General features: G+C 41.9%; 1 protein-coding gene across 1 annotated transcript in view; it reads left to right on the forward strand.

Moving 5' to 3' along the window:
- map6a (microtubule-associated protein 6a) overlaps positions 1-13,057 on the forward strand; it is a 45,896-nt gene that overhangs the window by 726 nt on the left and 32,113 nt on the right. The gene's annotated exons all lie outside the window — the stretch shown is intronic.

Below are 13,057 nucleotides of genomic sequence, written 5' to 3' on the forward strand. Positions count from 1 at the left end.
GATATTTGCAGGTTAATGCGAATATCAGGTTAATTTCTGGTTCAGTCTGTGTGGTCCAGCACTGTTGTGTAACCCTTGGCAACACAGGAGAAAGTCCCTGAACCTATCCTTTATCCACTAGCATCCACTAGTGTTCTCCTCCATCTCCACCAGCCTACAGTCTCCAGACAGCAGACGTGGCTGTCTTTCTACCTGCTATCTGTAGCTCTCGACCCCTCCCTCCTTCCTTGTTGTCGCGCCCTTTCAAGTACTTGCTTTCTGTTTATCCTATCCTGGCATTCTGTAAATTCTGGATATATGACCCAGTGACCCCCCTTTAGCCCCTTCCCTTCCCTAAAAATAGCTTTTAAACATTTATTAAATGCAGTTGCTGGAAGTGGAACGTGAAGCAAAAGCTGAATTAAACACTGGACCAATGGAAGCGTAAATAATTCATGCAGAGCGACCTATAGACAGCTCGATAGACAGGGAAGTAGATATATAAACAGATAAAAGTCATTCATTCTCGGAATTGATTCTCCCCTTTTCCATTTATTTAGACAATAGTAATTAATTGGATACAGTTTAATGTAAAAGTGTGAAGCCTAATGAACATCCCTACCTAAAAGTAATTTCCATATTTAATTATTTTAATTTAGTTTATGAGAGATTGCAGTACAATCCTGTTGGTAACCAACGTAAAATATTCTATTAGATCTTTTTCTAAATTGTTTTTTTCAAGAATCTAGTAAGTTGGTGGAGAGTCCACCTAATGTAATTTAAAAAAAAGAGGGGCACAAAAGCACACGTAGACAAATCAAACACACGCCCTTTTTCTTTCCAACATTGCTAATCCCCTTCACCTTCCCTTTTGTTTTTGATTCCTACACAGTCTGCAAGTTGAACAGGGAATACTTCGATTGTATGAAAACCATAAATGTCTAATTTTATTTCAGGTTCCGATCCCACACCCCTTTTTTGATCAAGACTCACACAAACTGCGTCATACCACCTGAAATGCAGTGTCTATGCAGCGCTAATATAGATTCTAGTAATACAGGAAGCTGTCAACGGCACTGCAGTAAAGACTAGGATCTTTTCAATTCCAAACCAGTTCAGTTAAATCATTTATTACTGGTACTTATACAACCTCAATGGAATGAGTGGTCTTTGTGGTTCAAGCTCATCAGGGTTGGATGATGATTTTTTGAAACAGCAAGTGTTAAAATAAGCATCTTTGAACAAAAAAACTTGTCCTCAGCATTAGAGTTTGAAATGCAAACATGGTTGGAAATGTTTACTCTGTATTCCTTTGCACAGAACTGGCCAGAATAAATAAATTATAGATTCCACCCTAAATCAATACTTGTCAGTTATGACTCAGTGGGGCACATGCTCACCCAAATCATGGGATTAGAGCTTCATTTCAACAATTGAAGCGCAAAAATGCAAGATGACATACCAGTGCAATATTGAGGAGAATGCTGCAATGTTGGAGGTGCAGACGTTTGGATGAGAAGTTAAACTGAAGCTTTATCTGGATGGTCAATATTTATATATTATATAATATGTTCCAATTTGGGAAATTGGGTTCTAAAGTGGAAATTTTATTTGTTTCAATGCTGCAAAAGTGACTTATTTTTAAGGGTGAGAAAATGGTTTTTCTGGTAGTTGGTCAAAAACAGCATTTCCAGAAAACCATGTGACTCAAGCTCAGTATCTAGCAAAATTAGCTGGTGAGATAATCAGGGAAACTAACATGGAGGCAGTGGCATAATGCTGGTGTCACTGAACTAACGATTCAGAGGCAAAAGTGAGGACTGCAGTTGCTGGAAACCAGAGTTTAGATTAGAGTGGTGCTGGAAAAGCACAGCAGGTCAGGCAGCATCCGAGGAGCAGGAAAATAGATGTTTTGGGCAAAAGCCCTTCATCAGGAATAGAGCCTCTTTTCCAGCATCACTCTAATCTAACAATTCAGAGCCCCTGGTTAATGATCTAAGGACCATAGTAGATGGTCAAATTTGCCATCAATACGGTAATCACAGTTCACTATCATTCACCAATACACATGAGGGAATGAAATTTGCCATCTTTACCTGATCTGCTCCACATTTGACTCCAGATGTACAATGACATTGACACTTAACTGATCGTGGACAATTAGGGATAGGCAATAACTGGATTGTGCAGTAATGTCCATGGCCTATGAATGAATTAAGAACAAGTAAGTTAAATTGAGTTTTTACAACTTACAGAAACTAAACTGGCCTAGACATATAAGTGACTATAAGAGCAGGCCATTGTATTATACAGCACAGAAACAAACCATTTGGTCCAACTTGTTCATGCTAACCTGACAGCTCAGTCTGACTTAGTCCCATTTGCCAGTATTTGGCCCATATGCCTCTAAATCCTTCCTATTCATATACCTATCCAAATGCATTTTAAATGTTGTAATTGTACCAGCCTCCACCACTCCTTCTGGCAGTCCATTCCATACACACTCTGCATGAAAAAGTTATCCCTCAGGTCCTTTTTAAATCTTTCCCTTCTCCCTTAAACCTATGCCCTCGAGTTTTGGACTCCCCACCCTAGGAGAAGGACCTTGGCTATTCACTCTATCCATGCTCCTGGTGATTTTATTAACCTCCATAAGGTCACCCCGTAGCCTCCGTAATTATAAAGAAACTGTCCCTATAACTCTTTCCCTCCTCCTGGCAACATCCTTGTAAACCTTTTCTGCACCCTCTCAAGTTTTGCATTAAGGCTTGCCTCTATTTTTAAGATACACACTCCCTGCTCAGAGGTTAGGAATACTGCCATGAGTAACTCACCTCCCGACTACTCACTTATCTACAATCTACAATGTTCAAATCAGGAGTGTGATGGAATACTCGCCACTTGCCTGGAGGAGTGCAGCTCTAAACAGCACTCAATAAGTGTAATAACATCTAGGACAAAGCAGCCCTCTTGATTGTTTCCAGACCCACAAACATCCACTCCCTCCACCATCAACAATCAACAGCAGCAGTGCGTACCATCGTGAAGATGCACTGCAGAAATTCACCAAAGATCCTCAGATAGGATCTTCCAAATCATGTCCACTCCCACTTAGGAGGACATGGGCAGTAGGTATATGAGAACATCACCACCTGCAAGTTCCCCTCTAACCCACTCACCGTCTTGACGTGAAAATATATTGCTGTTCCTTCACTGTCACTGGGTTAAAATCCTGAAATTCCTCCTTAAAGGCACTTTCCATCAATCTACAACACATGAATTTCAGCAGTTCATGAAGGCAGCTCATCACTACTCTCTCAAGTACAACTAGGGATGGGCAATAAATGGCCATTCAGAAGCAAACCAAGCATATTAAAAAAAAGGCAGAGGCATGATTAAGAAAAGATCCATAGCAGCAATGGGCAGTTTAGTTTTGAGGCCATCGGAACTGGAATTAAGTCTTAAGGTATTTTAGCAGTTGACATAGACAAGCTGGCCCATATTGTGAGATTTTCTTTGGGATCAGTGAGGAAATGTCAATGAGTTAAGCTGTGCCTGTGTATGTTTGAGAATCATGGTAATGGAGAGAATTATGCCTAGTGAGTATGCAGAACTTCACATAAGGAAATGTTTGTGACATTGTCAAAGGGATTGACTGCCTGTAAAGTACACTGCTGTGGAAAAGGGTCAAGTCTTTCATTCTGATGTTTAAAGTAAGATCTTTCCAGGCTTTTTATATGTATATTTGTGATATCTTCTCATGTGGAATACACTTTTAAATGTTCTTTTGTTGCCTTTTATGAGTAAATTCAGTGACAGACGATCACAGTAACCAAATTGCAAATATAAAATCTATGATGGATCAAGTCTGAGCTTTGACTTGTCCAGTATTACCATCAATTGGGATCATAATGTTTACCATTTTAGTTGAATGGAAAAGCTGCCATGTCATTACTTTGAAGAAGAATAGTGGAGTTCTCCCTGTACCCTGGCTCATACTTACTATCAGTGAACATCATTAAATCATAGAATAAAGTCCCTACAGCATGGAAGTAGGCCATTCAGCTCATTGGGTTGACACTAACCCTCTGAAGGGCATCTCACCCTATCCCTGTAACCCTGCATCTGTCGTGGCTAACCCATCCAACCTACACATCCCTGGACATTCTGAGCAATTTAGCACAGCAATCCACCTAACCTGCACATCTTTAGACTATGTGAGGAAACCCAAACACACAATAGACAATAGACAATAGGTGCAGAAGTAGGCCATTCTGCCCTTTGAACCTGCACCACCATTCAATATGATCATGGCTGATCATCCTTAATCAGTATCCTGTTCCTGCCTTATCTCCATAACCCTTGATTCCACTATCCTTGAGAGCTCTATCCAACTCTTTCTTGAATGAATCCAGAGACTGGGCCTCCACTGCCCTCTGGGTGAGTATGCAGAACTTCACATAAGGAAATGTTTGTGACATTGTCTGGGTGAAGAGGTTTCTCCTCATCTCTGCCCGTATTTTTAAGCTGTGTCCTCTGGTTCAGCACTCACCCATCAGCGGAAACATGTTTTCTGCCTCCAGAGTGTCCAATCCTTTAATAATCCTATATGTCTCAATCAGATCACCTCTCAGTCTTCTAAACTCAAGGGCATACAAGCCCAGTCACTCCAGTCTTTCAGCGTAAGGTAGTCCCGCCATTCCAGGAATTGACCTCGTGAACCTACGCTGCATTCCCTCAATAGCCAGAATGTCTTTCCTCAAATTTGGAGACCAGAACTGCACACAATACCCCAGGTGTGGTCTCACCAGGGCCCTGTACAGCTGCAGAAGAACCTCTTTGCTTCTATACTCAATCCCTCTTGTTACGAAGGCCAGCATGTTATTAGACTTCTTCACTACCTGCTGTACCTGCATGTTTACCTTCATTGACTGGTGTACAAGAACACCCAGATCTCTTTGAACTGCCCCTTTACTTAAATTGATTCCATTTAGGTAGTAATCTGCCTTCCTGTTCTTGCCACCAAAGTGGATACCATACATTTATCCACATTAAACTGCATCTGCCATGCATCTGACCACTCACCTAACCTGTCCAGGTCACCCTGTAATCTCATAACATCCTCCTCACATTTCACCCTGCCACCCAACTTTGTATCATCAGCAAATTTGCTAATGTTATTACTAATACATCTTCTATATCATTAATATATATTGTAAAAAGCTGCGGTCCCAGCACTGATCCCTGCGGTACCCCACTGGTCACTGCCTGCCATTCCAAAATGGAGCCGTTTATCACTACTCTTTGTTTCCTGTCAGCCAACCAACTTTCAATCCAAGTTAGTACTCTGCCCCCAATACCATGCGCCCTAATTTTGCTCACTAACCTCCTATGTGGGACTTTATCAAAAGCTTTCTGAAAGTCCAGGTACACTACATCTACTGGATCTCCCTTGTCCATCTTCAGAGTTACATCCTCAAAGAATTCCAGAAGATTAGTCAAACATGATTTCCCCTTCATAAATCCATGCTGACTCTGACCTATCCTGTTACTATTATCCAGATGTGTCGTAATTTCATCCTTTATAATAGACTCCAGCATCTTTCCCACCGCTAAGGTCAGACTAACTGGTCTATAATTCCCTGCTTTCTCTCTTCTACATTTCGTAAAATGTGGTACAACATTAGCCACCCTCCAATCCACAGGAACTGATCCCAAATCTATTGAACCCTGGAAGATAATCACCAATGCATCCGCGATTTCTCAAGCCACCTCCTTCAGGACCCTGGGATGTAGACCATCAGGCCCCGGGGACTTATCAACCTTCAGACCTAACAGTCTCCCCAACACCAATTCCTGGCAAATATAAATTCCCTTCAGTTCAGGTCCTTCAGCCACTGTTACCTCAGGGAGATTGCTTGTGTCTTCCCCAGTGAACACAGATCTGAAGTACCAATTCAATTCTTCTGCCATTTCTTTGTTCCCCGTAATATATTCCTCTGTTTCTGTCTTCAAGGGCCCAATTTTAGTCTTAACCATTTTTTTGCCTTTCACATACCTAAAAAAGCTTTTACTATCCTCCTTTATATTTTTGGCCAGTTTACCTTCGTACCTCATTTTTTCTCTGCGTATTTCCTTCTTAGTAATCCTCTGTTGTTCTTTAAAAGCTTCCCAGTCCTCCATTTTCCCACTTATCTTTGCTATGTTATACTTTTTCTCTTTTAACTTTATATGTTTCTTAACTTCCCTCATCAGCCATGGCCACCCCTGCCTCCTCCTAGGATCTTTCTTCCTTTTTGGAATGAACTGATCCTGCATCTCCTGCATTATACACAGACACAGGGAGAATGTACAAACTCCAGACAGACAGTCACCTGAGGCTGGAATTGAACCCAAGTCCCTGATGCTGTGAGGCCACCCACAGTGATTACCTGATCATTATCATTGTTTGTGAAAAGCTGCTGTGGCAACTTCCATGGCACCTTCAAAAGCACTTTCCAAACCCCTGACCTCCATTACCTAGAAAATCCATGCCAGCAGTTGTACGGGAACATCAATCACAAGGTCCTCTCCAAGCCACAAATCATGACAACTTGAAGTTCCTTCAGCTTAGCTGGGTCAAAATCCTGGAACTCCCTCTCTAACAGCACTGTGGGAGTACCTGCAGCACAAAGACTGCAGTTCATGGAGGCAACTCACTACCACCTTTCAAGGGTAATTAGGGATGGCTCATAAAAATAGGCACCTTGCCAGCAACATGTCCCTTGAATATATCTTTTAAAACTCTTACATTAAAAACCTAATAGAATTTCAAAAGAACTCCTTTGTTATTAAAGTGATTTAGAGCATCCAGAGATTATGAAAGGCAATACACATGTAAGTTTGGGTTGTGTTTGGAAGAGGGAGCCAGGGTGAACTATAGTTCTGTCAATTCATGGGAACAATTTTAAGCGGTGAACACAAGGGAAATTTCCAGACCAGAAATGCTGTACAGGATTGCAAAATTATTGCATTTATATAGTGCCTGTCATGACCAAGAATGCCTCAAGTTGCTTTGGACACAATGAAGTGATATTGTTTTAATACAGGAAACATAGCAACCAATTTACATGCAGTCAACTCCCGCAAACAACTATGTTGCAATGGTCGGATAATCTGATTTTATGATCCTGATTGTGGGATTAATTTGGCCAAGATACTGGAGAGAATTTCCTTGCTCTTCCCTTAAGTACTGGTGTAGCGTCTTTTACGTTCATCTTGGATAGTATTGGTTTATTGTCTTATCCAAAAGACAGCACTTCCATCAATTCCCCAGGTACCACACATCAAGTGTTAACCTAGGTTGTCATGCTCAAGGGCTATATCAAGACTTGCTCCCATAACTCTATGACTCAGAAATAACTGTGTCAGCAGTGGAGTTGTAACTGGCACACATACTGGAGTGAAGTCTAAGTTACTTTGCTGATTTTTCAGGAGCATGCACTCTCAGTCATGACCTTAGTGGAGCAGGCTTGAATGGGCTGAATGGTCTAATTCTGTTCTTAATTAAAACTAGTGGACTGGTGGCATGGTGGTTCAGTGGTTAGCACTGCTGCCTCACAGCACCAGGAACCTGGGTTTGATTCCTGCCTTGGGCAACTGTCTGTGTGGAGTTTGCACATTCACCCCGTGTCTGTGTGGGCTTCCTCCGGGTGCTCCGGTTTCCTCCCACAATCACAAAGATGTGCAGATCAGGGGAATTGACCATGCTAAATTACTAAGTCAGGGGTAAATATCGGGTAGGGCAATGGGTCTGGGTGGGTTACTCCTCAGAGGGTCGGTGTGGACTTGTTGGGCTGAAGGGCCTGTTTCCAAATTGTAGGGAATAATCTAATCTAGTTAGTGAGCTCATAAATTACACTGACCTCAATCCTTTGAGGTGGCAAATTCCATCTCTGTTGGACTATGAGCCAGGCATTTCATCCAATTGTTCCATCATAGGTGATAGGGAGTTGGTGGAATGGGGCAGCACTTCTGGCAATTGAGAACTGCCAGTTCATTCCCAAACAATGTCTTGCCTTCCTGAGCTGAGATGCCTCTCCAGGCCATGTGAAATGCAAGCCCTGCTGCGGAAGTCAGCCATCTGCACTCTAATCGATGACACTCCCCACCTCCCCACCCCACCCCTGTTTAGTCTCATTTATGGCAGGAAGTACCAAGACTCTGCTTCCTTGACACTGTTGAGGTAAGGAAATGAGGTGGTCTCAACTATCAAGAACTTGCTTGAGCAGGAACCATAAAGGTCAGATTCATCCACTTGGGAATAAAGCTTCATGGGAAACCAATTGAAACTTGAAAGACAATGAAGGAAGGGTAAAGCACTTTTCCCAATCTCAGGATTTTCCATAGTTGTTTCCCACCAATTCTTTTTGACGATACGTCCCCATGGTAATATGCGAAGTGCAACATCCCAACTCAGAGTCATAGAGTCACAGAGATGTACAGCATGGAAACAGACCCTTCAGTCCAACTCGTCCACATCAACCAGCTGTCCTAAACTAATCTAATCCCATTTGCCAGCACTTGGCCCATATCCCTCGAAACCCTTCCTATTCGTATACTCATCCAGATGCCTTTTAAATGCTGCAATTGTACTAGCCTCCACCACTTCTTCTGGAAGTTCATTCCATACACATGCCACCCTCTGCGTGAAAACATTGCCCCTTAGGTCTCTTTTATGTCTTTTCCCTCTCACCTTAAACCTATACCCTCTAGTTCTGGACTCCCCTCCCCAGGGAAAAGACTTTGTCTATTTGTCCTATTCATGCTCCTCATGATTTTATAAACCTCTATAAGGTCACCCCTCAGCCTCCGTCACTCCAGTGAAAACAGCCCCAGCCTATTCAACCTCTCCCTATAGCCCAAATCCTCCAACCTTAGCGACATCCTTGTAAATCTTTTCTGAACTGTTACAAATTTCACAACATCTTTCCGATAGGAAGGAGACCAGAGTTGCACACAATATCCCAAAAGTGGCCTAACCAGTACTCTGACCAATAAAGGAAAGCATACTAAACACCTTCCTCACTATCCTATCTCTCTGCAACTCCACTTTCAAGGAGCAATGAACCTGCACTCCAAGGTCTCTTTGTTCAGCAGCACTCCCTAGGACCTTACCATTAAGTATATAAGTTCTGCTAAGATTTACTTTCCCAAAATGTAGCACCTCGCATTTATCTAAACTAAACTCCATCTGCCACTTTGCAGCCCATTGGCCCATCTGATCAAGATCCCATTTTAATCTGAGGTAACCTTCTTTGCTGTCCCCTACACCTCCAATTTTGGTATAATCTGCAAACTTACTAACTATACCTCTTATGCTCACTCACATGCAATGCAACTATTGATGATACAAATATCTCAGCAAGGGGCCCAGCAATCACTTCCCTAGCTTCTCACAGAGTTCTAGGGTACACCTGATCAAGCTCTGGGGAATTATCCACTTTTATGTGTTTCAAAACATCCAGCACTTCCTCCTCTATAATTTGAACATTTTTCAAGATGTCACCATCTATTTCCAAACATTCTGTATCTTCCATGTCCTTTTCCACAGTAAACATTGATGCAAAATGCTCATTTAGTATCTCACCCATCTCCTGCAGCTCCACACAGAGGCCGCCTTGCTGATCTTTGAAGGGAACTATTCTTTCCCTACTTTCCTTTTTGTCCATAATGTATTTCTCCTTAAATCTATTGGCTAAAGCTATCTCATGTCCCCTTTTTGCCCTCCTGATTTCCCTCTTAAGTATACTCCTACTGCCTTTATACTGTTCTGAGGGTTCATTTGATCTATCTTGTCTATACCTGACATATGCTTCCCTCTTTTTCCTAACCAAAATCTCAATTTCTTTAGTTATCCAGCATTCCCTACACTTACCAGTCTTTCCTTTCACCCTAACAGGAACATACTGTCTCTGGACTCTCATTTCTGAAGGCTTCCCATTTTCCAGCCATTCCTTTACCTGCAAACATCTGCCTCCAATCAGCTTTCAAAAGTTCTTGCCTAATACTGTCAAAATTAGCCTTCCTCCAGTTTAGAACTTCAACTCTTAGATCTGGTCTATTCTTTCCATCACTATTTTGAAACAAATAGAATTATGGTTGCTGGCCCCAAAGTGCTTTCCCACTGACACCTCAGTCACCTGCCCTGCCTTATTTTCCAAGAGTAGGTCTAGTAGGTACATCCACATATTGAATCAGAAAATTTTCTTGTGCGTACCCTTAACACTATGGCAGTCACAGTCTATTCTGGAAAGTTAAAATCCCCTACCATAACCATCCTATTATTCTTACAGATAACTGAGATCTCCTTACAAATTTGTTTCTCAATTTTGCTCTAACTATTAGGGGGTCTATAATACAATCTCAATAAAGTGATCATCCCTTTCTTATTTCTCAGTTCAAACCAAATAACTTCCCTGGATGTATTTCCGGGAATATCCTCCCTCAGCACAGCTGTAATGCTATCCCTTATCAAAAACGCCACTCCCCCTCCTCTCTTGTCTCCCTTTCTATCCTTCCTGTAGCATTTGTATCCTTGAACCTTAAGCTGCCAGTCCTGTCCATCCCTGAAAGACGTTTCTGTTAATGCTATGATATCCCAGTCCCATGTTTCTAACCATGCCCTGAGTTCATTTGCCTTCCCTGTTAAGCGTCTTGCATTGAAGTAAATGCAGTTTGATGTATCAGTCCTACCTTGTTCTCTGCGTTGTCCCTCCCTGCCCTAACTGTTTGACTCGCTTCTTTTCTCAACTGTACCTGTCTCAGATTGATCTCTTTCCTCACTATCTCCCCAGGTCCCACCGCCCACCCCCATCTTAATAGTTTAAATCTTCATGCGCAGAAAGTTAAGATATGACTCTGATTGAAGCATCCTAAGCTGTCTTGACAGTTTGTTGAGGAAATAATGGTTCCTCTCGTGGGAGAATTTAATCTAGGCATTACAGTTTAAAAATGAGGAGAAACTTACTTGGAACAGAGAATTAAAACATTAAAAATCACAGGCAGAGGAAACTTCAGTGTGAGATGAGAGGTTGAGTGAATACACTCTTGGAAATTTGGTTCCAAGTGCGAATTCAGTGCAAAAAGGAATAGAGGTACTTTCCCTAATGATAATGCAAGAGTCAAACTCTCCAGAATAAGAGATGAGCAAGAGAGGATAAAAGGGATGAATTGTGAGGCAGAAAAATGTTGCAAACCACATCATGACACGAGGGCAAGGAGGCTGATTGCTGAATATTTCTAGTCTTTAAAGTAGATGTAAAATCTTCAGCTTGTATTCAGGTCTCAAGGTCTCTCTTCATTTCTCGTTTCTTAAAAATAGCTGCTTACATTTCCGATTGAAATTGGTCACTTCTTATTTGACAAAATTAAAATATTACAGTAAAACATAAAAAGCAGGAAAACCAGAGTCATTAACTTCCATGTTAAATTAAATCCAACAGAAGTGGCGGGATGGATGATGTGTTGCTACTGCAGTATGTGGAAATTGCTGGACACCACATGATCCAAAGTAAATACATTAGTAGAAAGTATTTGCAGCTCAAAGAACTTTGAATTTGAGTTACAAGGCTGAAGTCTGATCTGCACATTAGGGAAGGGTAATGTGTATATTTCATTCCAGAGGGCAGTCACACTTCTCATACTAAGTAACTTAAAATTGTTCTGTGACTAGTGATGGCTTGGGGGTGTAACAGCAGATGAAATATGTACGAGGCCAAAAGGAGTTGATATTGAGGGATTTGGTAGGCCTCATCCATGAATCATAAACAACAAGAACCCAAATTCAGTGAGTAATAGGGAAGACAAAGGATGTTGGCCGTTATTTCAAAGGGAATGGAGTATTAAAATAGGGGAGGTTTTGATAAAATCATACGAGGCACTCAACAGACCACAGTGGGAACACTGTGAGCAGTTTTCAGCCCCTTGTCTAAGGAAAGATATACGGGTATTGGTGGCAGTCCAGAGAAGGTTCACTCGGCTGATCCCTGATACGGAGGAACTGTCTTATGAGAAGAGTTGAGTAGATTGAGTTTTCACTCATTGGAGTTTAGAAGAAATGGAAACAATCTTATTGAAACATACAGGATCTTTAGGGGACTTGACAGGCTAGGTGTGAAAAAGTCATTTCCCCTTGTGGAAGAGTCTAGGATCAGAGAGCAAAGTCTCAGTGTTAGGGGGGAAAAAAAATTAGACACAAAACCAAAAGGACCGCAGTTATGGAAAATCAGAAACAAAAACAGAAATTGCTGGAAAAGCTCAGCATGTCTGGCAGCATCTGTGGAGATTAAAGTTTCGAGTCCAGTGGCCCTTCTTCGGAATAGTTCAGAACAGTTAACTCAATTGACCAATAGGAGGATGCGATAGCGTAGTGGTAAGGTCACTGGCCTGGGAAAATCCAGAGCCTATGGGCAGGGTTCAAATTTCACTACAGCAACTGGTAGAGCTTTAATTAAATCAGTAAATGTGGAATCACAGGCTTCTCTCAGTAATGGTGATCATGGAATTACATTTATAGGTGGCTCAGTGGTTAGCACTGCTGCCTCATGGTGCCAGGGACTTGGGTTCGATTCCACCATTGGGCTATTAGTTGTGTAGAGTTTGCACATTCTCCCCGTGCCTGTCTGTCTGGGTGCTCTAGTTTCCTTCCAGGTCCAAAGATGTGCAGATTAGGTGGATTGGCCTTGGCAAATGCAGGGCTAAAGCAGTGGTGTAGGGGCATGGCTCTGGTTTGGATGCTTTTGGGAAGATTTGTGTGGACTTGATCAGCTGAAGGGCCTACTTCTGCACTGTAGAGATTCTATGAAAGGAAGATGGGAATGTGGATTTCAACATACAATCAAATCAGCCATGAATCTATTGAATGGTAAAGCAGACTCGAGGGATGGAGTGGTGTCCTCCTGTTCCTTGTTCGTGTGCTTATAATGATCCCATGTTTTCTCTCAGAGAGCTTTCAAGACATTCCTTCATGAATTAAACAGAGTTGGTGACACCTTGTTGCTTTAGCAAGCTTCCTGCTTGACTCCATTTGTCATCTCAA

Source organism: Chiloscyllium punctatum, chromosome 9, assembly GCF_047496795.1.
Source record: "Chiloscyllium punctatum isolate Juve2018m chromosome 9, sChiPun1.3, whole genome shotgun sequence".
Classification (NCBI taxonomy): Eukaryota; Metazoa; Chordata; class Chondrichthyes; order Orectolobiformes; family Hemiscylliidae; genus Chiloscyllium; species Chiloscyllium punctatum.